The sequence below is a fragment of the Eulemur rufifrons genome, chromosome 8 (genome assembly GCF_041146395.1).
Source record: "Eulemur rufifrons isolate Redbay chromosome 8, OSU_ERuf_1, whole genome shotgun sequence".
NCBI classification, from domain to species: domain Eukaryota; kingdom Metazoa; phylum Chordata; class Mammalia; order Primates; family Lemuridae; genus Eulemur; species Eulemur rufifrons.
The window spans coordinates 92,533,189-92,559,407 of record NC_090990.1 but is presented as its reverse complement, the minus strand read 5'-3'; positions in this window follow the sequence as shown (position 1 = coordinate 92,559,407).

Genomic DNA, 26,219 nt, shown 5'->3' with positions numbered 1-26,219 from the left:
CCAATCTCAGAGTTTACCAGTGTAACAAAGCGCCCAACATAGTCTCTTTCTCTCAGTGAATGTAAGCGTTAATATAGAAGACCGTCTGGCACTTCCTCCATTCTAGCGTTTAGCCAGCCTACAGAGCACCACCTGCTAGTTGCTCGCTCTAAGTTAGTTTAAGCGTCCCTATACATGACTCTTTACTGCTGGGAGCTCTCCCCGTCCTAGGTGATGACTTCTTTCTCAAGTGTGTTTGACAGGAAGGTCACACTTCTTCCAATCTCAGACTTTAGCAATTCTCCAATGCATCCCACTATAGTTGCTTTCATTAAGTAAATGTACGCCTTCCTGTATATGCCTCTCGCACTTCTTCCGTTCAGAAGTCTTGCAAGCCTAAAAACCACTCCGCGACACTTGCTTTCTGGAAGGGAATGTAAGCGTTCCCATGTACGTCTCACACTTCATCCAAACCAGAGGCTAGAAAGCCTAAAAATCACCCGCCGACAGTTGCTTTCTCTAAGGGAATTGAAGCATTGCTATGCATGACTCTCGCACTTCTTGCAAACTGCGGTGTAGCAATCCTGCAAACCACCGCTGATCGCTGCTTTCTGGAAGTGAATGTAAGCATTCCTATAAAGGATTCTCGCACTTCTTCCAAACTGGACTTTAGCAAACCTACAACCCACCACCCAACAATTGCTTTCTCTCAGTCAGTGTATGTGTTCCTATCGTGACTCCCGTCTGGCTAAGAAGTATTCAGCTTTTACATAGTGACTTCATCCTTCAGTGTGATTCACAAGAAACTCACACTTGTTCCAATCTCAACGTTTAGCCATCTGGCAATACACCCCACGAGAGTTGCTTTCTCTACCCGAATGTAAGCCTCCCCCGTATATTTTTCTTGTCCTTCTTTGAATGTAGTTTTGTAACCCTGCGCACCAGCCCTGAGAGCTACTTTCTCTAAGTGGCTGTAAATATCCCTATGAATACATACTCTCGCACACTTCCAAACTGGAGTTCAGCAAGACGACAAGCCACCACTCCATAGGTGCTTTCACTAAGTCAAGGTAAGAATTCCTATATATGACTCTCACACTTCCTTCCAACTAGAGTTTAGCCACCCTAAAAGGCAGCCTGCGACAGTTGCTTTCACTGAGTGAATTTAAGTGATCCTCTATATGACTCTTGCCCTTCCTGGAAACTAGAGTTTAGCAAGCCTACAAGGCGACCGCCGATACTGGCTTTCTAGCTAAGTGATTGTAAGCCTTCCTAGATAACTCGGACATGTCTTCCAAACTAGAGTTCAGCAAGCCTAAATACCACCCCCCTCCCCGAGAGTTGCTCTCACTAACTGAAGGTTAACGTCCCTCTATAGGACTCTCGCCTTTCGTCAACACTAGAGTTTAGCAAGCCTACAAACCACTCCTTCTTCGTACTTGCTTTCCCTAAGTGAATGCAAGCCTTCCTATATAGGACTCTCACATTTCTTCTAGAGTTTAACTACAAATTACCCCCCGATAGTTTCTTGAAGTGAATGTAAGCGTTCCCATACATAGAAAGCCTCCTCCCTTTCTAGCCGAGAACTCTCCTCTTCCTACATAATGACTTCTTTCTTAAGTGCGTTGGACAGGAAACTCTCACACTTCTTCCAATCTCAGAGTTTACCAGTGTAACAAAGCGCCCAACATAGTCTCTTTCTCTCAGTGAATGTAAGCGTTAATATAGAAGACCGTCTGGTACTTCCTCCATTCTAGCGTTTAGCCAGCCTACAGAGCACCACCTGCTAGTTGCTCGCTCTAAGTTAGTTTAAGCGTCCCTATACATGACTCTTTACTGCTGGGAGCTCTCCCCGTCCTACGTGATGACTTCTTTCTCAAGTGTGTTTGACAGGAAGGTCACACTTCTTCCAATCTCAGACTTTAGCAATTCTCCAATGCATCCCACTATAGTTGCTTTCATTAAGTAAATGTACGCCTTCCTGTATATGCCTCTCGCACTTCTTCCGTTCAGAAGTCTTGCAAGCCTAAAAACCACTCCGCGACACTTGCTTTCTGGAAGGGAATGTAAGCGTTCCCATGTACGTCTCACACTTCATCCAAACCAGAGGCTAGAAAGCCTAAAAATCACCCGCCGACAGTTGCTTTCTCTAAGGGAATTGAAGCTTTGCTATGCATGACTCTCGCACTTCTTGCAAACTGCGGTGTAGCAATCCTGCAAACCACCGCTGATCGCTGCTTTCTGGAAGTGAATGTAAGCATTCCTATAAAGGATTCTCGCACTTCTTCCAAACTGGACTTTAGCAAACCTACAACCCACCACCCAACAATTGCTTTCTCTCAGTCAGTGTATGTGTTCCTATCGTGACTCCCGTCTGGCTAAGAAGTATCCAGCTTTTACATAGTGACTTCATCCTTCAGTGTGATTCACAAGAAACTCACACTTGTTCCAATCTCAACGTTTAGCCATCTGGCAATACACCCCACGAGAGTTGCTTTCTCTACCCGAATGTAAGCCTCCCCCGTATATTTTTCTTGTCCTTCTTTGAATGTAGTTTTGTAACCCTGCGCACCAGCCCTGAGAGCTACTTTCTCTAAGTGGCTGTAAATATCCCTATGAATACATACTCTCGCACACTTCCAAACTGGAGTTCAGCAAGACGACAAGCCACCGCTCCATAGGTGCTTTCACTAAGTCAAGGTAAGAATTCCTATATATGACTCTCACACTTCCTTCCAACTAGAGTTTAGCCACCCTAAAAGGCAGCCTGCGACAGTTGCTTTCACTGAGTGAATTTAAGTGATCCTCTATATGACTCTTGCCCTTCCTGGAAACTAGAGTTTAGCAAGCCTACAAGGCGACCGCCGATACTGGCTTTCTAGCTAAGTGATTGTAAGCCTTCCTAGATAACTCGGACATGTCTTCCAAACTAGAGTTCAGCAAGCCTAAATACCACCCCCCTCCCCGAGAGTTGCTCTCACTAACTGAAAGTTAACGTCCCTCTATAGGACTCTCGCCTTTCGTCAACACTAGAGTTTAGCAAGCCTACAAACCACTCCTTCTTCGTACTTGCTTTCCCTAAGTGAATGCAAGCCTTCCTATATAGGACTCTCACAGTTCTTCTAGAGTTTAACTACAAATTACCCCCCGATAGTTTCTTGAAGTGAATGTAAGCGTTCCCATACATAGAAAGCCTCCTCCCTTTCTAGCCGAGAACTCTCCTCTTCCTACATAATGACTTCTTTCTTAAGTGCGTTGGACAGGAAACTCTCACACTTCTTCCAATCTCAGAGTTTACCAGTGTAACAAAGCGCCCAACATAGTCTCTTTCTCTCAGTGAATGTAAGCGTTAATATAGAAGACCGTCTGGCACTTCCTCCATTCTAGCGTTTAGCCAGCCTACAGAGCACCACCTGCTAGTTGCTCGCTCTAAGTTAGTTTAAGCGTCCCTATACATGACTCTTTACTGCTGGGAGCTCTCCCCGTCCTACGTGATGACTTCTTTCTCAAGTGTGTTTGACAGGAAGGTCACACTTCTTCCAATCTCAGACTTTAGCAATTCTCCAATGCATCCCACTATAGTTGCTTTCATTAAGTAAATGTACGCCTTCCTGTATATGCCTCTCGCACTTCTTCCGTTCAGAAGTCTTGCAAGCCTAAAAACCACTCCGCGACACTTGCTTTCTGGAAGGGAATGTAAGCGTTCCCATGTACGTCTCACACTTCATCCAAACCAGAGGCTAGAAAGCCTAAAAATCACCCGCCGACAGTTGCTTTCTCTAAGGGAATTGAAGCTTTGCTATGCATGACTCTCGCACTTCTTGCAAACTGCGGTGTAGCAATCCTGCAAACCACCGCTGATCGCTGCTTTCTGGAAGTGAATGTAAGCATTCCTATAAAGGATTCTCGCACTTCTTCCAAACTGGACTTTAGCAAACCTACAACCCACCACCCAACAATTGCTTTCTCTCAGTCAGTGTATGTGTTCCTATCGTGACTCCCGTCTGGCTAAGAAGTATCCAGCTTTTACATAGTGACTTCATCCTTCAGTGTGATTCACAAGAAACTCACACTTGTTCCAATCTCAACGTTTAGCCATCTGGCAATACACCCCACGAGAGTTGCTTTCTCTACCCGAATGTAAGCCTCCCCCGTATATTTTTCTTGTCCTTCTTTGAATGTAGTTTTGTAACCCTGCGCACCAGCCCTGAGAGCTACTTTCTCTAAGTGGCTGTAAATATCCCTATGAATACATACTCTCGCACACTTCCAAACTGGAGTTCAGCAAGACGACAAGCCACCGCTCCATAGGTGCTTTCACTAAGTCAAGGTAAGAATTCCTATATATGACTCTCACACTTCCTTCCAACTAGAGTTTAGCCACCCTAAAAGGCAGCCTGCGACAGTTGCTTTCAGTGAGTGAATTTAAGTGATCCTCTATATGACTCTTGCCCTTCCTGGAAACTAGATTTTAGCAAGCCTACAAGGCGACCGCCGATACTGGCTTTCTAGCTAAGTGATTGTAAGCCTTCCTGGATAACTCGGACATGTCTTCCAAACTAGAGTTCAGCAAGCCTAAATACCACCCCCCTCCCCGAGAGTTGCTCTCACTAACTGAAGGTTAACGTCCCTCTATAGGACTCTCGCATTTCGTCAACACTAGAGTTTAGCAAGCCTACAAACCACTCCTTCTTCGTACTTGCTTTCCCTAAGTGAATGCAAGCCTTCCTATATAGGACTCTCACAGTTCTTCTAGAGTTTAACTACAAATTACCCCCCGATAGTTTCTTGAAGTGAATGTAAGCGTTCCCATACATAGAAAGCGTCCTCCCTTTCTAGCCGAGAACTCTCCTCTTCCTACATAATGACTTCTTTCCTAAGTGCGTTGGACAGGAAACTCTCACACTTCTTCCAATCTCAGAGTTTACCAGTGTAACAAAGCGCCCAACATAGTCTCTTTCTCTCAGTGAATGTAAGCGTTAATATAGAAGACCGTCTGGCACTTCCTCCATTCTAGCGTTTAGCCAGCCTACAGAGCACCACCTGCTAGTTGCTCGCTCTAAGTTAGTTTAAGCGTCCCTATACATGACTCCTTACTGCTGGGAGCTCTCCCCGTCCTACGTGATGACTTCTTTCTCAAGTGTGTTTGACAGGAAGGTCACACTTCTTCCAATCTCAGACTTTAGCAATTCTCCAATGCATCCCACTATAGTTGCTTTCATTAAGTAAATGTACGCCTTCCTGTATATGCCTCTCGCACTTCTTCCGTTCAGAAGTCTTGCAAGCCTAAAAACCACTCCGCGACACTTGCTTTCTGGAAGGGAATGTAAGCGTTCCCATGTACGTCTCACACTTCATCCAAACCAGAGGCTAGAAAGCCTAAAAATCACCCGCCGACAGTTGCTTTCTCTAAGGGAATTGAAGCTTTGCTATGCATGACTCTCGCACTTCTTGCAAACTGCGGTGTAGCAATCCTGCAAACCACCGCTGATCGCTGCTTTCTGGAAGTGAATGTAAGCATTCCTATAAAGGATTCTCGCACTTCTTCCAAACTGGACTTTAGCAAACCTACAACCCACCACCCAACAATTGCTTTCTCTCAGTCAGTGTATGTGTTCCTATCGTGACTCCCGTCTGGCTAAGAAGTATCCAGCTTTTACATAGTGACTTCATCCTTCAGTGTGATTCACAAGAAACTCACACTTGTTCCAATCTCAACGTTTAGCCATCTGGCAATACACCCCACGAGAGTTGCTTTCTCTACCCGAATGTAAGCCTCCCCCGTATATTTTTCTTGTCCTTCTTTGAATGTAGTTTTGTAACCCTGCGCACCAGCCCTGAGAGCTACTTTCTCTAAGTGGCTGTAAATATCCCTATGAATACATACTCTTGCACACTTCCAAACTGGAGTTCAGCAAGACGACAAGCCACCGCTCCATAGGTGCTTTCACTAAGTCAAGGTAAGAATTCCTATATATGACTCTCACACTTCCTTCCAACTAGAGTTTAGCCACCCTAAAAGGCAGCCTGCGACAGTTGCTTTCACTGAGTGAATTTAAGTGATCCTCTATATGACTCTTGCCCTTCCTGGAAACTAGATTTTAGCAAGCCTACAAGGCGACCGCCGATACTGGCTTTCTAGCTAAGTGATTGTAAGCCTTCCTGGATAACTCGGACATGTCTTCCAAACTAGAGTTCAGCAAGCCTAAATACCACCCCCCTCCCCGAGAGTTGCTCTCACTAACTGAAGGTTAACGTCCCTCTATAGGACTCTCGCATTTCGTCAACACTAGAGTTTAGCAAGCCTACAAACCACTCCTTCTTCGTACTTGCTTTCCCTAAGTGAATGCAAGCCTTCCTATATAGGACTCTCACAGTTCTTCTAGAGTTTAACTACAAATTACCCCCCGATAGTTTCTTGAAGTGAATGTAAGCGTTCCCATACATAGAAAGCGTCCTCCCTTTCTAGCCGAGAACTCTCCTCTTCCTACATAATGACTTCTTTCCTAAGTGCGTTGGACAGGAAACTCTCACACTTCTTCCAATCTCAGAGTTTACCAGTGTAACAAAGCGCCCAACATAGTCTCTTTCTCTCAGTGAATGTAAGCGTTAATATAGAAGACCGTCTGGCACTTCCTCCATTCTAGCGTTTAGCCAGCCTACAGAGCAGCACCTGCTAGTTGCTCGCTCTAAGTTAGTTTAAGCGTCCCTATACATGACTCCTTACTGCTGGGAGCTCTCCCCGTCCTACGTGATGACTTCTTTCTCAAGTGTGTTTGACAGGAAGGTCACACTTCTTCCAATCTCAGACTTTAGCAATTCTCCAATGCAGCCCACTATAGTTGCTTTCATTAAGTAAATGTACGCCTTCCTGTATATGCCTCTCGCACTTCTTCCGTTCAGAATCTTGCAAGCCTAAAAACCACTCCGCGACACTTGCTTTCTGGAAGGGAATGTAAGCGTTCCCATGTATGTCTCACACTTCATCCAAACCAGAGGCTAGAAAGCCTAAAAATCACCCGCCGACAGTTGCTTTCTCTAAGGGAATTTAAGCATTGCTATGCACGACTCTCGCACTTCTTGCAAACTGCGGTGTAGCAATCCTGCAAACCACCGCTGATCGCTGCTTTCTGGAAGTGAATGTAAGCATTCCTATAAAGGATTCTCGCACTTCTTCCAAACTGGACTTTAGCAAACCTACAACCCACCACCCAACAATTGCTTTCTCTCCGTCAGTGTATGTGTTCCTATCGTGACTCCCCTCTGGCTAAGAAGTATCCAGCTTTTCCATAGTGACTTCATCCTTCAGTGTGATTCACAAGAAACTCACACTTGTTCCAATCTCAACGTTTAGCCATCTGGCAATACACCCCACGAGAGTTGCTTTCTCTACCCGAATGTTAGCCTCCCCCGTATATTTTTCTTGTCCTTCTTTGAATGTAGTTTTGTAACCCTGCGCACCAGCCCTGAGAGCTACTTTCTCTAAGTGGCTGTAAATATCCCTATGAATACATACTCTCGCACATCTTCCAAACTGGAGTTCAGCAAGACGACAAGCCACCGCTCCATAGGTGCTTTCACTAAGTCAAGGTAAGAATTCCTATATATGACTCTCACACTTCTTTCCAACTAGAGTTTAGCCACCCTAAAAGGCAGCCCGCGACAGTTGCTTTCACTGAGTGAATTTAAGTGATCCTCTATATGACTCTTGCCCTTCCTGGAAACTAGAGTTTAGCAAGCCTACAAGGCGACCGCCGATACTGGCTTTCTAGCTAAGTGATTGTAAGCCTTCCTGGATAACTCGGACATGTCTTCCAAACTAGAGTTCAGCAAGCCTAAATACCACCCCCCCCCGAGAGTTGCTCTCACTAACTGAAGGTTAACGTCCCTCTATAGGACTCTCGCATTTCGTCAACACTAGAGTTTAGCAAGCCTACAAACCACTCCTTCTTCGTACTTGCTTTCCCTAAGTGAATGCAAGCCTTCCTATATAGGACTCTCACAGTTCTTCTAGAGTTTAACTACAAATTACCCCCCGATAGTTTCTTGAAGTGAATGTAAGCGTTCCCATACATAGAAAGCCTCCTCCCTTTCTAGCCGAGAACTCTCCTCTTCCTACATAATGACTTCTTTCTTAAGTGCGTTGGACAGGAAACTCTCACACTTCTTCCAATCTCAGAGTTTACCAGTGTAACAAAGCGCCCAACATAGTCTCTTTCTCTCAGTGAATGTAAGCGTTAATATAGAAGACCGTCTGGCACTTCCTCCATTCTAGCGTTTAGCCAGCCTACAGAGCACCACCTGCTAGTTGCTCGCTCTAAGTTAGTTTAAGCGTCCCTATACATGACTCTTTACTGCTGGGAGCTCTCCCCGTCCTACGTGATGACTTCTTTCTCAAGTGTGTTTGACAGGAAGGTCACACTTCTTCCAATCTCAGACTTTAGCAATTCTCCAATGCATCCCACTATAGTTGCTTTCATTAAGTAAATGTACGCCTTCCTGTATATGCCTCTCGCACTTCTTCCGTTCAGAAGTCTTGCAAGCCTAAAAACCACTCCGCGACACTTGCTTTCTGGAAGGGAATGTAAGCGTTCCCATGTACGTCTCACACTTCATCCAAACCAGAGGCTAGAAAGCCTAAAAATCACCCGCCGACAGTTGCTTTCTCTAAGGGAATTGAAGCTTTGCTATGCATGACTCTCGCACTTCTTGCAAACTGCGGTGTAGCAATCCTGCAAACCACCGCTGATCGCTGCTTTCTGGAAGTGAATGTAAGCATTCCTATAAAGGATTCTCGCACTTCTTCCAAACTGGACTTTAGCAAACCTACAACCCACCACCCAACAATTGCTTTCTCTCAGTCAGTGTATGTGTTCCTATCGTGACTCCCGTCTGGCTAAGAAGTATCCAGCTTTTACATAGTGACTTCATCCTTCAGTGTGATTCACAAGAAACTCACACTTGTTCCAATCTCAACGTTTAGCCATCTGGCAATACACCCCACGAGAGTTGCTTTCTCTACCCGAATGTAAGCCTCCCCCGTATATTTTTCTTGTCCTTCTTTGAATGTAGTTTTGTAACCCTGCGCACCAGCCCTGAGAGCTACTTTCTCTAAGTGGCTGTAAATATCCCTATGAATACATACTCTCGCACACTTCCAAACTGGAGTTCAGCAAGACGACAAGCCACCGCTCCATAGGTGCTTTCACTAAGTCAAGGTAAGAATTCCTATATATGACTCTCACACTTCCTTCCAACTAGAGTTTAGCCACCCTAAAAGGCAGCCTGCGACAGTTGCTTTCAGTGAGTGAATTTAAGTGATCCTCTATATGACTCTTGCCCTTCCTGGAAACTAGATTTTAGCAAGCCTACAAGGCGACCGCCGATACTGGCTTTCTAGCTAAGTGATTGTAAGCCTTCCTGGATAACTCGGACATGTCTTCCAAACTAGAGTTCAGCAAGCCTAAATACCACCCCCCTCCCCGAGAGTTGCTCTCACTAACTGAAGGTTAACGTCCCTCTATAGGACTCTCGCATTTCGTCAACACTAGAGTTTAGCAAGCCTACAAACCACTCCTTCTTCGTACTTGCTTTCCCTAAGTGAATGCAAGCCTTCCTATATAGGACTCTCACAGTTCTTCTAGAGTTTAACTACAAATTACCCCCCGATAGTTTCTTGAAGTGAATGTAAGCGTTCCCATACATAGAAAGCGTCCTCCCTTTCTAGCCGAGAACTCTCCTCTTCCTACATAATGACTTCTTTCCTAAGTGCGTTGGACAGGAAACTCTCACACTTCTTCCAATCTCAGAGTTTACCAGTGTAACAAAGCGCCCAACATAGTCTCTTTCTCTCAGTGAATGTAAGCGTTAATATAGAAGACCGTCTGGCACTTCCTCCATTCTAGCGTTTAGCCAGCCTACAGAGCACCACCTGCTAGTTGCTCGCTCTAAGTTAGTTTAAGCGTCCCTATACATGACTCCTTACTGCTGGGAGCTCTCCCCGTCCTACGTGATGACTTCTTTCTCAAGTGTGTTTGACAGGAAGGTCACACTTCTTCCAATCTCAGACTTTAGCAATTCTCCAATGCATCCCACTATAGTTGCTTTCATTAAGTAAATGTACGCCTTCCTGTATATGCCTCTCGCACTTCTTCCGTTCAGAAGTCTTGCAAGCCTAAAAACCACTCCGCGACACTTGCTTTCTGGAAGGGAATGTAAGCGTTCCCATGTACGTCTCACACTTCATCCAAACCAGAGGCTAGAAAGCCTAAAAATCACCCGCCGACAGTTGCTTTCTCTAAGGGAATTGAAGCTTTGCTATGCATGACTCTCGCACTTCTTGCAAACTGCGGTGTAGCAATCCTGCAAACCACCGCTGATCGCTGCTTTCTGGAAGTGAATGTAAGCATTCCTATAAAGGATTCTCGCACTTCTTCCAAACTGGACTTTAGCAAACCTACAACCCACCACCCAACAATTGCTTTCTCTCAGTCAGTGTATGTGTTCCTATCGTGACTCCCGTCTGGCTAAGAAGTATCCAGCTTTTACATAGTGACTTCATCCTTCAGTGTGATTCACAAGAAACTCACACTTGTTCCAATCTCAACGTTTAGCCATCTGGCAATACACCCCACGAGAGTTGCTTTCTCTACCCGAATGTAAGCCTCCCCCGTATATTTTTCTTGTCCTTCTTTGAATGTAGTTTTGTAACCCTGCGCACCAGCCCTGAGAGCTACTTTCTCTAAGTGGCTGTAAATATCCCTATGAATACATACTCTTGCACACTTCCAAACTGGAGTTCAGCAAGACGACAAGCCACCGCTCCATAGGTGCTTTCACTAAGTCAAGGTAAGAATTCCTATATATGACTCTCACACTTCCTTCCAACTAGAGTTTAGCCACCCTAAAAGGCAGCCTGCGACAGTTGCTTTCACTGAGTGAATTTAAGTGATCCTCTATATGACTCTTGCCCTTCCTGGAAACTAGATTTTAGCAAGCCTACAAGGCGACCGCCGATACTGGCTTTCTAGCTAAGTGATTGTAAGCCTTCCTGGATAACTCGGACATGTCTTCCAAACTAGAGTTCAGCAAGCCTAAATACCACCCCCCTCCCCGAGAGTTGCTCTCACTAACTGAAGGTTAACGTCCCTCTATAGGACTCTCGCATTTCGTCAACACTAGAGTTTAGCAAGCCTACAAACCACTCCTTCTTCGTACTTGCTTTCCCTAAGTGAATGCAAGCCTTCCTATATAGGACTCTCACAGTTCTTCTAGAGTTTAACTACAAATTACCCCCCGATAGTTTCTTGAAGTGAATGTAAGCGTTCCCATACATAGAAAGCGTCCTCCCTTTCTAGCCGAGAACTCTCCTCTTCCTACATAATGACTTCTTTCCTAAGTGCGTTGGACAGGAAACTCTCACACTTCTTCCAATCTCAGAGTTTACCAGTGTAACAAAGCGCCCAACATAGTCTCTTTCTCTCAGTGAATGTAAGCGTTAATATAGAAGACCGTCTGGCACTTCCTCCATTCTAGCGTTTAGCCAGCCTACAGAGCAGCACCTGCTAGTTGCTCGCTCTAAGTTAGTTTAAGCGTCCCTATACATGACTCCTTACTGCTGGGAGCTCTCCCCGTCCTACGTGATGACTTCTTTCTCAAGTGTGTTTGACAGGAAGGTCACACTTCTTCCAATCTCAGACTTTAGCAATTCTCCAATGCAGCCCACTATAGTTGCTTTCATTAAGTAAATGTACGCCTTCCTGTATATGCCTCTCGCACTTCTTCCGTTCAGAATCTTGCAAGCCTAAAAACCACTCCGCGACACTTGCTTTCTGGAAGGGAATGTAAGCGTTCCCATGTATGTCTCACACTTCATCCAAACCAGAGGCTAGAAAGCCTAAAAATCACCCGCCGACAGTTGCTTTCTCTAAGGGAATTTAAGCATTGCTATGCACGACTCTCGCACTTCTTGCAAACTGCGGTGTAGCAATCCTGCAAACCACCGCTGATCGCTGCTTTCTGGAAGTGAATGTAAGCATTCCTATAAAGGATTCTCGCACTTCTTCCAAACTGGACTTTAGCAAACCTACAACCCACCACCCAACAATTGCTTTCTCTCCGTCAGTGTATGTGTTCCTATCGTGACTCCCCTCTGGCTAAGAAGTATCCAGCTTTTCCATAGTGACTTCATCCTTCAGTGTGATTCACAAGAAACTCACACTTGTTCCAATCTCAACGTTTAGCCATCTGGCAATACACCCCACGAGAGTTGCTTTCTCTACCCGAATGTTAGCCTCCCCCGTATATTTTTCTTGTCCTTCTTTGAATGTAGTTTTGTAACCCTGCGCACCAGCCCTGAGAGCTACTTTCTCTAAGTGGCTGTAAATATCCCTATGAATACATACTCTCGCACATCTTCCAAACTGGAGTTCAGCAAGACGACAAGCCACCGCTCCATAGGTGCTTTCACTAAGTCAAGGTAAGAATTCCTATATATGACTCTCACACTTCTTTCCAACTAGAGTTTAGCCACCCTAAAAGGCAGCCCGCGACAGTTGCTTTCACTGAGTGAATTTAAGTGATCCTCTATATGACTCTTGCCCTTCCTGGAAACTAGAGTTTAGCAAGCCTACAAGGCGACCGCCGATACTGGCTTTCTAGCTAAGTGATTGTAAGCCTTCCTGGATAACTCGGACATGTCTTCCAAACTAGAGTTCAGCAAGCCTAAATACCACCCCCCCCCGAGAGTTGCTCTCACTAACTGAAGGTTAACGTCCCTCTATAGGACTCTCGCATTTCGTCAACACTAGAGTTTAGCAAGCCTACAAACCACTCCTTCTTCGTACTTGCTTTCCCTAAGTGAATGCAAGCCTTCCTATATAGGACTCTCACAGTTCTTCTAGAGTTTAACTACAAATTACCCCCCGATAGTTTCTTGAAGTGAATGTAAGCGTTCCCATACATAGAAAGCCTCCTCCCTTTCTAGCCGAGAACTCTCCTCTTCCTACATAATGACTTCTTTCCTAAGTGCGTTGGACAGGAAACTCTCACACTTCTTCCAATCTCAGAGTTTACCAGTGTAACAAAGCGCCCAACATAGTCTCTTTCTCTCAGTGAATGTAAGCGTTAATATAGAAGACCGTCTGGCACTTCCTCCATTCTAGCGTTTAGCCAGCCTACAGAGCACCACCTGCTAGTTGCTCGCTCTAAGTTAGTTTAAGCGTCCCTATACATGACTCCTTACTGCTGGGAGCTCTCCCCGTCCTACGTGATGACTTCTTTCTCAAGTGTGTTTGACAGGAAGGTCACACTTCTTCCAATCTCAGACTTTAGCAATTCTCCAATGCATCCCACTATAGTTGCTTTCATTAAGTAAATGTACGCCTTCCTGTATATGCCTCTCGCACTTCTTCCGTTCAGAAGTCTTGCAAGCCTAAAAACCACTCCGCGACACTTGCTTTCTGGAAGGGAATGTAAGCGTTCCCATGTATGTCTCACACATCATCCAAACCAGAGGCTAGAAAGCCTAAAAATCACCCGCCGACAGTTGCTTTCTCTAAGGGAATTTAAGCATTGCTATGCACGACTCTCGCACTTCTTGCAAACTGCGGTGTAGCAATCCTGCAAACCACCGCTGATCGCTGCTTTCTGGAAGTGAATGTAAGCATTCCTATAAAGGATTCTCGCACTTCTTCCAAACTGGACTTTAGCAAACCTACAACCCACCACCCAACAATTGCTTTCTCTCAGTCAGTGTATGTGTTCCTATCGTGACTCCCGTCTGGCTAAGAAGTATCCAGCTTTTACATAGTGACTTCATCCTTCAGTGTGATTCACAAGAAACTCACACTTGTTCCAATCTCAACGTTTAGCCATCTGGCAATACACCCCACGAGAGTTGCTTTCTCTACCCGAATGTAAGCCTCCCCCGTATATTTTTCTTGTCCTTCTTTGAATGTAGTTTTGTAACCCTGCGCACCAGCCCTGAGAGCTACTTTCTCTAAGTGGCTGTAAATATCCCTATGAATACATACTCTCGCACATCTTCCAAACTGGAGTTCAGCAAGACGACAAGCCACCGCTCCATAGGTGCTTTCACTAAGTCAAGGTAAGAATTCCTATATATGACTCTCACACTTCTTTCCAACTAGAGTTTAGCCACCCTAAAAGGCAGCCCGCGACAGTTGCTTTCACTGAGTGAATTTAAGTGATCCTCTATATGACTCTTGCCCTTCCTGGAAACTAGAGTTTAGCAAGCCTACAAGGCGACCGCCGATACTGGCTTTCTAGCTAAGTTATTGTAAGCCTTCCTGGATAACTCGGACATGTCTTCCAAACTAGAGTTCAGCAAGCCTAAATACCACCCCCCTCCCCGAGAGTTGCTCTCACGAACTGAAGGTTAACGTCCCTCTATAGGACTCTCGCATTTCGTCAACACTAGAGTTTAGCAAGCCTACAAACCACTCCTTCTTCGTACTTGCTTTCCCTAAGTGAATGCAAGCCTTCCTATATAGGACTCTCACAGTTCTTCTAGAGTTTAACTACAAATTACCCCCCGATAGTTTCTTGAAGTGAAGGTAAGCGTTCCCATACATAGAAAGCCTCCTCCCTTTCTAGCCGAGAACTCTCCTCTTCCTACATAATGACTTCTTTCCTAAGTGCGTTGGACAGGAAACTCTCACACTTCCTCCAATCTCAGAGTTTACCAGTGTAACAAAGCGCCCAACATAGTCTCTTTCTCTCAGTGAATGTAAGCGTTAATATAGAAGACCGTCTGGCACTTCCTCCATTCTAGCGTTTAGCCAGCCTACAGAGCACCACCTGCTAGTTGCTCGCTCTAAGTTAGTTTAAGCGTCCCTATACATGACTCCTTACTGCTGGGAGCTCTCCCCGTCCTACGTGATGACTTCTTTCTCAAGTGTGTTTGACAGGAAGGTCACACTTCTTCCAATCTCAGACTTTAGCAATTCTCCAATGCATCCCACTATAGTTGCTTTCATTAAGTAAATGTACGCCTTCCTGTATATGCCTCTCGCACTTCTTCCGTTCAGAAGTCTTGCAAGCCTAAAAACCACTCCGCGACACTTGCTCTCTGGAAGGGAATGTAAGCGTTCCCATGTATGTCTCACACTTCATCCAAACCAGAGGCTAGAAAGCCTAAAAATCACCCGCCGACAGTTGCTTTCTCTAAGGGAATTTAAGCATTGCTATGCACGACTCTCGCACTTCTTGCATACTGCGGTGTAGCAATCCTGCAAACCACCGCTGATCGCTGCTTTCTGGAAGTGAATGTAAGCATTCCTATAAAGGATTCTCGCACTTCTTCCAAACTGGACTTTAGCAAACCTACAACCCACCACCCAACAATTGCTTTCTCTCAGTCAGTGTATGTGTTCCTATCGTGACTCCCGTCTGGCTAAGAAGTATCCAGCTTTTACATAGTGACTTCATCCTTCAGTGTGATTCACAAGAAACTCACACTTGTTCCAAACTCAACGTTTAGCCATCTGGCAATACACCCCACGAGAGTTGCTTTCTCTACCCGAATGTAAGCCTCCCCCGTATATTTTTCTTGTCCTTCTTTGAATGTAGTTTTGTAACCCTGCGCACCAGCCCTGAGAGCTACTTTCTCTAAGTGGCTGTAAATATCCCTATGAATACATACTCTCGCACATCTTCCAAACTGGAGTTCAGCAAGACGACAAGCCACCGCTCCATAGGTGCTTTCACTAAGTCAAGGTAAGAATTCCTATATATGACTCTCAGACTTCCTTCCAACTAGAGTTTAGCCACCCTAAAAGGCAGCCCGCGACAGTTGCTTTCACTGAGTGAATTTAAGTGATCCTCTATATGACTCTTGCCCTTCCTGGAAACTAGAGTTTAGCAAGCCTACAAGGCGACCGCCGATACTGGCTTTCTAGCTAAGTGATTGTAAGCCTTCCTGGATAACTCGGACATGTCTTCCAAACTAGAGTTCAGCAAGCCTAAATACCACCCCCCACCCGAGAGTTGCTCTCACTAACTGAAGGTTAACGTCCCTCTATAGGACTCTCGCATTTCGTCAACACTAGAGTTTAGCAAGCCTACAAACCACTCCTTCTTCGTACTTGCTTTCCCTAAGTGAATGCAAGCCTTCCTATATAGGACTCTCACAGTTCTTCTAGAGTTTAACTACAAATTACCCCCCGATAGTTTCTTGAAGTGAATGTAAGCATTCCCATACATAGAAAGCCTCCTCCGTTTCTAGCCGAGAACTCTCCTCTTCCTACATAATGACTTCTTTCCTAAGTGCGTTGGACAGGAAACTCTCACACTTCTTCCAATCTCAGAGTTTACCAGTGTAACAAAGCGCCCAACATAGTCTCTTTCTCTCAGTGAATGTAAGCGTTAATATAGAAGACCGTCTGGCACTTCCTCCATTCTAGCGTTTAGCCAGCCTACAGAGCACCACCTGCTAGTTGCTTGCTCTAAGTTAGTTTAAGCGTCCCTATACATGACTCCTTACTGCTGGGAGCTCTCCCCGTCCTACGTGATGACTTCTTTCTCAAGTGTGTTTGACAGGAAGGTCACACTTCTTCCAATCTCAGACTTTAGCAATTCTCCAATGCATCCCACTATAGTTGCTTTCATTAAGTAAATGTACGCCTTCCTGTATATGCCTCTCGCACTTCTTCCGTTCAGAAGTCTTGCAAGCCTAAAAACCACTCCACGACACTTGCTTTCTGGAAGGGAATGTAAGCGTTCCCATGTATGTCTCACACTTCATCCAAACCAGAGGCTAGAAAGCCTAAAAAGCACCCGCCGACAGTTGCTTTCTCTAAGGGAATTTAAGCATTGCTATGCACGACTCTCGCACTTCTTGCAAACTGCGGTGTAGCAATCCTGCAAACCACCGCTGATCGCTGCTTTCTGGAAGTGAATGTAAGCATTCCTATAAAGGATTCTCGCACTTCTTCCAAACTGGACTTTAGCAAACCTACAACCCACCGCCCAACAATTGCTTTCTCTCAGTCAGTGTATGTGTTCCTATCGTGACTCCCGTCTGGCTAAGAAGTATCCAGCTTTTACATAGTGACTTCATCCTTCAGTGTGATTCACAAGAAACTCACACTTGTTCCAATCTCAACGTTTAGCCATCTGGCAATACACCCCACGAGAGTTGCTTTCTCTACCCGAATGTAAGCCTCCCCCGTATATTTTTCTTGTCCTTCTTTGAATGCAGTTTTGTAACCCTGCAAACCACTCCTGAGAGCTACTTTCTCTAAGTGGCTGTAAATATCCCTATGAATACATACTCTCGCACATCTTCCAAACTGGAGTTCAGCAAGACGACAAGCCACCGCTCCATAGGTGCTTTCACTAAGTCAAGGTAAGAATTCCTATATATGACTCTCACACTTCCTTCCAACTAGAGTTTAGCCACCCTAAAAGGCAGCCCGCGACAGTTGCTTTCACTGAGTGAATTTAAGTGATCCTCTATATGACTCTTGCCCTTCCTGGAAACTAGAGTTTAGGAAGCCTACAAGGCGACCGCCGATACTGGCTTTCTAGCTAAGTGATTGTAAGCCTTCCTGGATAACTCGGACATGTCTTCCAAACTAGAGTTCAGCAAGCCTAAATACCAACCCCCTCCCCGAGAGTTGCTCTCACTAACTGAAGGTTAACGTCCCTCTATAGGACTCTCGCATTTCGTCAACACTAGAGTTTAGCAAGCCTACAAACCACTCCTTCTTCGTACTTGCTTTCCCTAAGTGAATGCAAGCCTTCCTATATAGGACTCTCACAGTTCTTCTAGAGTTTAACTACAAATTACCCCCCGATAGTTTCTTGAAGTGAATGTAAGCGTTCCCATACATAGAAAGCCTCCCCCCTTTCTAGCCGAGAACTCTCCTCTTCCTACATAATGACTTCTTTCCTAAGTGCGTTGGACAGGAAACTCTCACACTTCTTCCAATCTCAGAGTTTACCAGTGTAACAAAGCGCCCAACATAGTCTCTTTCTCTCAGTGAATGTAAGCGTTAATATAGAAGACCGTCTGGCACTTCCTCCATTCTAGCGTTTAGCCAGCCTACAGAGCACCACCTGCTAGTTGCTCGCTCTAAGTTAGTTTAAGCGTCCCTATACATGACTCCTTACTGCTGGGAGCTCTCCCCGTCCTACGTGATGACTTCTTTCTCAAGTGTGTTTGACAGGAAGGTCACACTTCTTCCAATCTCAGACTTTAGCAATTCTCCAATGCATCCCACTATAGTTGCTTTCATTAAGTAAATGTACGCCTTCCTGTATATGCCTCTCGCACTTCTTCCGTTCAGAAGTCTTGCAAGCCTAAAAACCACTCCGCAACACTTGCTTTCTGGAAGTGAATGTAAGCGTTCCCATGTATGTCCCACACTTCATCCAAACCAGAGGCTAGAAAGCCTAAAAATCACCCGCCGACAGTTGCTTTCTCTAAGGGAATTTAAGCATTGCTATGCATGACTCTCGCACTTCTTGCAAACTGCGGTGTAGCAATCCTGCAAACCACCGCTGATCGCTGCTTTCTGGAAGTGAATGTAAACATTCCTATAAAGGATTCTCGCACTTCTTCCAAACTGGACTTTAGCAAACCTACAACCCACCGCCCAACAATTGCTTTTTCTCAGTCAGTGTATGTGTTCCTATCGTGACTCCCGTCTGGCTAAGAAGTATCCAGCTTTTACATAGTGACTTCATCCTTCAGTGTGATTCACAAGAAACTCACACTTGTTCCAATCTCAACGTTTAGCCATCTGGCAATACACCCCACGAGAGTTGCTTTCTCTACCCGAATGTAAGCCTCCCCCGTATATTTTTCTTGTCCTTCTTTGAATGTAGTTTTGTAACCCTGCGCACCACCCCTGAGAGCTACTTTCTCTAAGTGGCTGTAAATATCCCTATGAATACATACTCTCACACATCTTCCAAACTGGAGTTCAGCAAGACGACAAGCCACCGCTCCATAGGTGCTTTCACTAAGTCAAGGTAAGAATTCCTATATATGACTCTCACACTTCCTTCCAACTAGAGTTTAGCCACCCTAAAAGGCAGCCCGCGACAGTTGCTTTCACTGAGTGAATTTAAGTGATCCTCTATATGACTCTTGCCCTTCCTGGAAACTAGAGTTTAGCAAGCCTACAAGGCGACCGCCGATACTGGCTTTCTAGCTAAGTGATTGTAAGCCTTCCTGGATAACTCGGACATGTCTTCCAAACTAGAGTTCAGCAAGCATAAATACCACCCCCCTCCCCGAGAGTTGCTCTCACTAACTGAAGGTTAACGTCCCTCTATAGGACTCTCGCATTTCGTCAACACTAGAGTTTAGCAAGCCTACAAACCACTCCTTCTTCGTACTTGCTTTCCCTAAGTGAATGCAAGCCTTCCTATATAGGACTCTCACAGTTCTTCTAGAGTTTAACTACAAATTACCCCCCGATAGTTTCTTGAAGTGAATGTAAGCGTTCCCATACATAGAAAGCGTCCTCCCTTTCTAGCCGAGAACTCTCCTCTTCCTACATAATGACTTCTTTCCTAAGTGCGTTGGACAAGAAACTCTCACACTTCCTCCAATCTCAGAGTTTACCAGTGTAACAAAGCGCCCAACATAGTCTCTTTCTCTCAGTGAATGTAAGCGTTAATATAGAAGACCGTCTGGCACTTCCTCCATTCTAGCGTTTAGCCAGCCTACAGAGCACCACCTGCTAGTTGCTCGCTCTAAGTTAGTTTAAGGGTCCCTATACATGACTCCTTACTGCTGTGAGCTCTCCCCGTCCTACGTGATGACTTCTTTCTCAAGTGTGTTTGACAGGAAGGTCACACTTCTTCCAATCTCAGACTTTAGCAATTCTCCAATGCATCCCACTATAGTTGCTTTCATTAAGTAAATGTACGCCTTCCTGTATATGCCTCTCGCACTTCTTCCGTTCAGAAGTCTTGCAAGCCTAAAAACCACTCCGCGACACTTGCTTTCTGGAAGGGAATGTAAGCGTTCCCATGTATTTCTCACACTTCATCCAAACCAGAGGCTAGAAAGCCTAAAAATCACCCGCCGATAGTTGCTTTCTCTAAGGGAATTTAAGCATTGCTATGCACGACTCTCGCACTTCTTGCAAACTGCGGTGTAGCAATCCTGCAAACCACCGCTGATCGCTGCTTTCTGGAAGTGAATGTAAGCATTCCTATAAAGGATTCTCGCACTTCTTCCAAACTGGACTTTAGCAAACCTACAACCCACCACCCAACAATTGCTTTCTCTCAGTCAGTGTATGTGTTCCCATCGTGACTCCCGTCTGGCTAAGAAGTATCCAGCTTTTACATAGTGACTTCATCCTTCAGTGTGATTCACAAGAAACTCACACTTGTTCCAATCTCAACGTTTAGCCATCTGGCAATACACCCCACGAGAGTTGCTTTCTCTACCCGAATGTAAGCCTCCCCCGTATATTTTTCTTGTCCTTCTTTGAATGTAGTTTTGTATCCCTGCGCTCCAGTCCTGAGAGCTACTTTCTCTAAGTGGCTGTAAATATCCCTATGAATACATACTCTCGCACATCTTCCAAACTGGAGTTCAGCAAGACGACAAGCCACCGCTCCATAGGTGCTTTCACTAAGTCAAGGTAAGAATTCCTATATATGACTCTCACACTTCCTTCCAACTAGAGTTTAGCCACCCTAAAAGGCAGCCCGCGACAGTTGCTTTCACTGAGTGAATTTAAGTGATCCTCTATATGACTCTTGCCCTTCCTGGAAACTAGAGTTTAGCAAGCCTACAAGGCGACCGCCGATACTGGCTTTCTAGCTAAGTGATTGTAAGCCTTCCTGGATAACTCGGACATGTCTTCCAAACTAGAGTTCAGCAAGCCTAAATACCACCCCCCTCCCCGAGAGTTGCTCTCACTAACTGAAGGTTAACGTCCCTCTATAGGACTCTCGCATTTCGTCAACACTAGAGTTTAGCAAGCCTACAAACCACTCCTTCTTCGTACTTGCTTTCCCTAAGTGAATGCAAGCCTTCCTATATAGGACTCTCACAGTTCTTCTAGAGTTTAACTACAAATTACCCCCCGATAGTTTCTTGAAGTGAATGTAAGCGTTCCCATACATAGAAAGCCTCCCCCCTTTCTAGCCGAGAACTCTCCTCTTCCTACATAATGACTTCTTTCCTAAGTGCGTTGGACAGGAAACTCTCACACTTCTTCCAATCTCAGAGTTTACCAGTGTAACAAAGCGCCCAACATAGTCTCTTTCTCTCAGTGAATGTAAGCGTTAATATAGAAGACCGTCTGGCACTTCCTCCATTCTAGCGTTTAGCCAGCCTACAGAGCACCACCTGCTAGTTGCTCTCTCTAAGTTAGTTTAAGCGTCCCTATACATGACTCCTTACTCCTGGGAGCTCTCCCCGTCCTACGTGATGACTTCTTTCTCAAGTGTGTTTGACAGGAAGGTCACACTTCTTCCAATCTCAGACTTTAGCAATTCTCCAATGCATCCCACTATAGTGGCTTTCATTAAGTAAATGTACGCCTTCCGTATATGCCTCTCGCACTTCTTCCGTTCAGAAGTCTTGCAAGCCTAAAAACCACTCCGCGACACTTGCTTTCTGGAAGGGAATGTAAGCGTTCCCATGTATGTCTCACACTTCATCCAAACCAGAGGCTAGAAAGCCTAAAAATCACCCGCCGACAGTTGCTTTCTCTAAGGGAATTTAAGCATTGCTATGCACGACTCTCGCACTTCTTGCAAACTGCGGTGTAGCAATCCTGCAAACCACCGCTGATCGCTGCTTTCTGGAAGTGAATGTAAGCATTCCTATAAAGGATTCTCGCACTTCTTCCAAACTGGACTTTAGCAAACCTACAACCCACCACCCAACAATTGCTTTCTCTCAGTCAGTGTATGTGTTCCTATCGTGACTCCCGTCTGGCTAAGAAGTATCCAGCTTTTACATAGTGACTTCATCCTTCAGTGTGATTCACAAGAAACTCACACTTGTTCCAATCTCAACGTTTAGCCATCTGGCAATACACCCCACGAGAGTTGCTTTCTCTACCCGAATGTAAGCCTCCCCCGTATATTTTTCTTGTCCTTCTTTGAATGTAGTTTTGTAACCCTGCGCACCAGTCCTGAGAGCTACTTTCTCTAAGTGGCTGTAAATATCCCTATGAATACATACTCTCGCACATCTTCCAAACTGGAGTTCAGCAAGACGACAAGGCACCGCTCCATAGGTGCTTTCACTAAGTCAAGGTAAGAATTCCTATATATGACTCTCACACTTCCTTCCAACTAGAGTTTAGCCACCCTAAAAGGCAGCCCGCGACAGTTGCTTTCACTGAGTGAATTTAAGTGATCCTCTATATGACTCTTGCCCTTCCTGGAAACTAGAGTTTAGCAAGCCTACAAGGCGACCGCCGATACTGGCTTTCTAGCTAAGTGATTGTAAGCCTTCCTGGATAACTCGGACATGTCTTCCAAACTAGAGTTCAGCAAGCCTAAATACCACCCCCCCCCCCGAGAGTTGCTCTCACTAACTGAAGGTTAACGTCCCTCTATAGGACTCTCGCATTTCGTCAACACTAGAGTTTAGCAAGCCTAGAAACCACTCCTTCTTCGTACTTGCTTTCCCTAAGTGAATGCAAGCCTTCCTATATAGGACTCTCACAGTTCTTCTAGAGTTTAACTACAAATTACCCCCCGATAGTTTCTTGAAGTGAATGTAAGCGTTCCCATACATAGAAAGCCTCCTCCCTTTCTAGCCGAGAACTCTCCTCTTCCTACATAATGACTTCTTTCCTAAGTGCGTTGGACAGGAAACTCTCACACTTCCTCCAATCTCAGAGTTTACCAGTGTAACAAAGCGCCCAACATAGTCTCTTTCTCTCAGTGAATGTAAGCGTTAATATAGAAGACCGTCTGGCACTTCCTCCATTCTAGCGTTTAGCCAGCCTACAGAGCACCACCTGCTAGTTGCTCGCTCTAAGTTATTTTAAGCGTCCCTATACATGACTCCTTACTGCTGGGAGCTCTCCCCGTCCTACGTGATGACTTCTTTCTCAAGTGTGTTTGACAGGAAGGTCACACTTCTTCCAATCTCAGACTTTAGCAATTCTCCAATGCATCCCACTATAGTGGCTTTCATTAAGTAAATGTACGCCTTCCGTATATGCCTCTAGCACTTCTTCCGTTCAGAAGTCTTGCAAGCCTAAAAACCACTCCGCGACACTTGCTTTCTGGAAGGGAATGTAAGCGTTCCCATGTATGTCTCACACTTCATCCAAACCAGAGGCTAGAAAGCCTAAAAATCACCCGCCGACAGTTGCTTTCTCTAAGGGAATTTAAGCATTGCTATGCACGACTCTCGCACTTCTTGCAAACTGCGGTGTAGCAATCCTGCAAACCACCGCTGATCGCTGCTTTCTGGAAGTGAATGGAAGCATTCCTATAAAGGATTCTCGCACTTCTTCCAAACTGGACTTTAGCAAACCTACAAGCCACCACCCAACAATTGCTTTCTCTCAGTCAGTGTATGTGTTCCTATCGTGACTCCCGTCTGGCTAAGAAGTATCCAGCTTTTACATAGTGACTTCATCCTTCAGTGTCATTCACAAGAAACTCACACTTGTTCCAATCTCAACGTTTAGCCATCTGGCAATACACCCCACGAGAGTTGCTTTCTCTACCCGAATGTAAGCCTCCCCCGTATATTTTTCTTGTCCTTCTTTGAATGTAGTTTTGTAACCCTGCGCACCACCCCTGAGAGCTACTTTCTCTAAGTGGCTGTAAATATCCCTATGAATACATACTCTCGCACATCTTCCAAACTGGAGTTCAGCAAGACGACAAGCCACCGCTCCATAGGTGCTTTCACTAAGTCAAGGTAAGAATTCCTATATATGACTCTCACACTTCTTTCCAACTAGAGTTTAGCCACCCTAAAAGGCAGCCCGCGACAGTTGCTTTCACTGAGTGAATTTAAGTGATCCTCTATATGACTCTTGCCCTTCCTGGAAACTAGAGTTTAGCAAGCCTACAAGGCGACCGCCGATACTGGCTTTCTAGCTAAGTGATTGTAAGCCTTCCTGGATAACTCGGACATGTCTTCCAAACTAGAGTTCAGCAAGCCTAAATACCACCCCCCCCCGAGAGTTGCTCTCACTAACTGAAGGTTAACGTCCCTCTATAGGACTCTCGCATTTCGTCAACACTAGAGTTTAGCAAGCCTACAAACCACTCCTTCTTCGTACTTGCTTTCCCTAAGTGAATGCAAGCCTTCCTATATAGGACTCTCACAGTTCTTCTAGAGTTTAACTACAAATTACCCCCCGATAGTTTCTTGAAGTGAATGTAAGCATTCCCATACATAGAAAGCCTCCCCCCTTTCTAGCCGAGAACTCTCCTCTTCCTACATAATGACTTCTTTCCTAAGTGCGTTGGACAGGAAACTCTCACACTTCCTCCAATCTCAGAGTTTACCAGTGTAACAAAGCGCCCAACATAGTCTCTTTCTCTCAGTGAATGTAAGCGTTAATATAGAAGACCGTCTGGCACTTCCTCCATTCTAGCGTTTAGCCAGCCTACAGAGCACCACCTGCTAGTTGCTCGCTCTAAGTTAGTTTAAGCGTCCCTATACATGACTCCTTACTGCTGGGAGCTCTCCCCGTCCTACGTGATGACTTCTTTCTCAAGTGTGTTTGACAGGAAGGTCACACTTCTTCCAATCTCAGACTTCAGCAATTCTCCAATGCATCCCACTATAGTTGCTTTCATTAAGTAAATGTACGCCTTCCTGTATATGCCTCTCGCACTTCTTCCGTTCAGAAGTCTTGCAAGCCTAAAAACCACTCCGCGACACTTGCTTTCTGGAAGTGAATGTAAGCGTTCCCATGTATGTCTCACACTTCATCCAAACCAGAGGCTAGAAAGCCTAAAAATCACCCGCCGACAGTTGCTTTCTCTAAGGGAATTTAAGCATTGCTATGCACGACTCTCGCACTTCTTGCAAACTGCGGTGTAGCAATCCTGCAAACCACCGCTGATCGCTGCTTTCTGGAAGTGAATGGAAGCATTCCTATAAAGGATTCTTGCACTTCTTCCAAACTGGACTTTAGCAAACCTACAAGCCACCACCCAACAATTGCTTTCTCTCAGTCAGTGTATGTGTTCCTATCGTGACTCCCGTCTGGCTAAGAAGTATCCAGCTTTTACATAGTGACTTCATCCTTCAGTGTGATTCACAAGAAACTCACACTTGTTCCAATCTCAACGTTTAGCCATCTGGCAATACACCCCACGAGAGTTGCTTTCTCTACCCGAATGTAAGCCTCCCCCGTATATTTTTCTTGTCCTTCTTTGAATGTAGTTTTGTAACCCTGCGCACCAGCCCTGAGAGCTACTTTCTCTAAGTGGCTGTAAATATCCCTATGAATACATACTCTCGCACATCTTCCAAACTGGAGTTCAGCAAGACGACAAGCCACCGCTCCATAGGTGCTTTCACTAAGTCAAGGTAAGAATTCCTATATATGACTCTCACACTTCCTTCCAACTAGAGTTTAGCCACCCTAAAAGGCAGCTTGCGACAGTTGCTTTCACTCAGTGAATTTAAGTGATCCTCTATATGACTCTTGCCCTTCCTGGAAACTAGAGTTTAGCAAACCTACAAGGCGACCACCGATACTGGCTTTCTAGCTAAATGATTGTAGGCCTTCCTGGATAACTCGGACATGTCTTCCAAACTAGAGTTCAGCAAGCCTAAATACCACCCCCCTCCCCGAGAGTTGTTCTCACTAACTGAAGGTTAACGTCCCTCTATAGGACTCTCGCATTTCGTCAACACTAGAGTTTAGCAAGCCTACAAACCACTCCTTCTTCGTACTTGCTTTCCCTAAGTGAATGCAAGCCTTCCTATATAGGACTCTCACAGTTCTTCTAGAGTTTAACTACAAATTACCCCCCGATAGTTTCTTGAAGTGAATGTAAGCGTTCCCATACATAGAAAGCCTCCTCCCTTTCTAGCCGAGAACTCTCCTCTTCCTACATAATGACTTCTTTCCTAAGTGCGTTGGACAGGAAACTCTCACACTTCCTCCAATCTCAGAGTTTACCAGTGTAACAAAGCGCCCAACATAGTCTCTTTCTCTCAGTGAATGTAAGCGTTAATATAGAAGACCGTCTGGCACTTCCTCCATTCTAGCGTTTAGCCAGCCTACAGAGCACCACCTGCTAGT